This window comes from Sciurus carolinensis, unplaced genomic scaffold (assembly GCF_902686445.1).
Source record: "Sciurus carolinensis unplaced genomic scaffold, mSciCar1.2, whole genome shotgun sequence".
Classification (NCBI taxonomy): Eukaryota; Metazoa; Chordata; class Mammalia; order Rodentia; family Sciuridae; genus Sciurus; species Sciurus carolinensis.
Genome location: NW_025920170.1, coordinates 1,045,279 through 1,048,648, shown reverse-complemented (window position 1 = coordinate 1,048,648; position 3,370 = coordinate 1,045,279). Strand labels below are relative to the sequence as shown.

The 3,370-nt window shown below is 49.9% G+C and overlaps 1 pseudogene; it reads left to right on the top strand.

Moving 5' to 3' along the window:
• Positions 1 to 844: 844 nt before the first annotated feature.
• Positions 845 to 1,609, top strand: LOC124974712 (zinc finger protein 768-like; annotated as a pseudogene).
• Positions 1,610 to 3,370: the final 1,761 nt, after the last annotated feature.

Here is a 3,370-nt window from a genome sequence, read left to right as displayed (position 1 = left end):
GCCGTGTCCTAGCCCATTGCCAGTATATGTTTACCACATTTAATAGACCGCATGTCTATTACTCAAGAAATGTTATTTAAAGATTCATTGAACAGTTACTGTATAACAGAACTATGCCAGGAACTAGAAACACCAATAAATGCAACCCAGCTCCTGTCCTCAGGGAACTTTCAGTATGACCATGTCTGTTCTGGTGACAGTCTAATCTCTTCAGCCCTGCTAATATTCCTATATGCAGTGGCATATGCCTTGATCTTTTCTATAAGTATTAGCCTGAGATGAGTCAGTTCTTTATACCCTTGCCTAAGTAATTATAGTAAACTTCAATGTTCACTTAGGGTCAGGAAAGTATATGTCAATGATCTTGTGAAGATGACATATACATCTTTTAGAGCATAATGTATTTCTGAATGATGCGAAATTAAGTTTTTCATTGGACACTACATTGTAGGACAGTCATAAATGAGTGAAGTACAGGTTGAGCTTGATGCATTTAAAGAGACCTTGAGGTAACAGACGAACCTTTAAATCTACCGAGAATGGTCCTTAGAATAATTCAAGAGGCAGTCTGGGTGTTTTGTATCCTTGAGAACTCTTTGAATGGCAACTTTATAGACTACAATATATTTAACTTTTCCTTACTCAGCAGTTTGTCGGAGCCCAGGAATTGTTTTACTTCTGAATTAAGAAATCTGAACTCCCATCATGCTCTGGTTTTACCCATTTTGCCCCTGCAACAGTGGGGGAGAAGGTGTCATTTCAAAAGTATGATTTCTCTACTGCGGCGGACACGAAGGTCTCGGGAGGCGGCACCATGGGCTGGTGACTGCAGCTGGAAGTGACCATGACCAAGCTGGAGTTCTCTGGGGGCTGTGGGGGACGGAGAGAAGGGTCTGGGGGATGAGCGAGGCCAGGTCATCCACCACCCTGCCGAAGAGCAGCCCCACCGCTGTCCCCTGTGCGGCCAGACCTTCTTGCAGCAGCCCAGCCTGGTGAGGCACCAGAAGGCGCATGCCTGGGCGGCCGCGCGACCTCCTTCGTGTGCCCCGAGTGCAGCAAGGCTTTCAGCGTGAAGCACAACCTTGAGGCACACCAGCGCACGCACACGGGGGAGCGGCCCTTCCCCTGCCCCGAGTGCGGCCGCTGCTTCAACCTCAAGCAGATCCTGCTTAAGCAGCAGCGCATCCACAGCGGCAAGAAGCCGCACCAGTGCGCTCAGTGCGGCACTTGCTTCCTGGAGCTGCGCCTCCTGCTCAACCATCAGCGCACCCCCACGCGCATGCCCGCGGGGCACCCGCGCCAGCCCGTGGTGGCCCTACTTCTGCCCGTGCTGTGGCGAGAGCTTCGCGCAGGAGGGCTCGCTCAAGACCCACCAGCGCAACCATGGCCAGGGGCCGAGAGCCAGGCGGCCCACCTAGGCGGCGTACGCCATTGCCTTCCACCCTCAGCTGCCTCCAGGCCCAGCGCCGTGTCCAGGGGCCCTGGAGATGGCGCTGGGCCGCCGCCCTCTCTCTGGACAGGATCCTGGGAGAGGGGCAAGACTGGCTCAGGACCCTCTGCAGCTGCTTTGGGCTCCTGTGTTGGTCTTCCTCAGGCTCCTGCAGCCTAGAGCAGATGCAAAATGGGCAGGACCTCATAGTCCAGAAGGTGCCGGGCACATCTGGGCACAGAGACTAGGAATGGAGTCCCATGGGAACCTGCATGGCACTGCACACTGGCATGAGACATGTCCTCTTAAGAAGATTTACCTTGGGAGGTCCCCTGCAGTGACCTATAGAGGTGACCTGATGGAGCCTGGAATTAGAGACCAATTCCAAGCCCTGGTGGGAAGACTCCCTGGGCCTCATGGGAGTCACAGCAGGGGCAGGCCTCCTGCTGGCTTCCTGACCATGGATCTCTTGTTGCACCCAAAAGCTCGAGACCCCACAAAGACCACCAGAGTCCACGATCAATGCAAACAACAAAGAGTCATTTATTAGCAAGCTCGAGCCTGGTCCTCTGCACCCTCGGTGACCCGTGACTCTAAGAGGCCCCGAGCCCTCATTTAGCAGGGTTTTTATAATGAAAGGCAAGCAGTTTTACAGTGTTCTTTTAATTGGTTAACATTTGAACAGCTAAACATTAGTCCTCCTCTGGTTGGGTCCTGCCAATCTATTTGATTCTCATTGGGTCCTGCCAGAACTGAACGGTCATAGTGGAAGAAGGGAGGAGGTAAGGGGTGAACTATGCAGGAGATGAGTCGGGGCTAAGCCCCCCTGTCCTTGACAGATAAGGTCTCCAGGCAACCGTATATTCCTCAGACAAATATCTCTTAACAACCTTGGTAAGCACAGGGGCCCAGCAGTTCTGTTTGTCCTGTATTGCCTGCATCTGAGTGATTGAGACAGTTAGCAGCACAGATATCACCCTGTTCTCAACATTCCCCCCTTTCCAAGAACATTTAGAGAGTCAATCTTGGATCTCTATTGTTTTAATTCTTGCTGCTTAATGGGCTGATATTGGGCCTTTAGCACCATTAGCTGTACTGTATTTATTCTATCTTTAACAAAAGCAATTAACTTATTGATTATACAAGGTCCTGTAGTTAAAGCTAGTAACAACAATATTAGGGGTCCCACTATAGCAGACACCAGAGTTGTTAACCAGGGGGAAAAATTGAATCAGGATTCAAACCAGCTCTGACTAGCTTCCGATTCTTTCTTTCTGTTTGTTAGTCCTTCTCCGACTTTTGCCATGGATTCCCTCACTACTCCAGAATGATTAGCATAAAACCAACATTCTTCTCCCAGGGCTGCACATAGACCTCCTTGCTTACAGTCTTTAAAGGCAGGTAAATTTGGCAATCAGTGAGCTCAGGAGATCCCTAACACTCCACTCTCCCAGGGGCAGTCTCCAACTTCCAGAGGCAGACGGCCTTCACGGTCTTCATTTCCTCAATTTGACCCGATCCCATATTTCTACACTAACTGCCTGTCCCCAATTCTGACTTCAATTACCCCTCTAGTACTAGGAACTCCTTCACTGCTGTGGGAAAAATGGGTGATGACCAATCTGGCTTCTTCGAGCTGGAAGTAGGCAGCATGGGGCAAGCAGTTTGGAGTTCCCTTTTTAGAAATCAGGTCAACTGAGGGGTCCAAGGTAGAAGTCTGGTTGGGGAAGAGCAGGCTGTAAAGGCATCTGGGGATGGGTGCTTCTATGAGAGAAGAACAAAAAGACATGAGTACTGAAATAAGATTGATACAATGTAAATGTTGTGGAATCTGGAACATGCCAATGAATATCATAAAAATGACAGAAGTCAATAATTCCTCACCAGGGGGTGGAAGAACTTAGAAGTTGTTCCCATAACAAGGCCTAGCAAAGGCTGGAG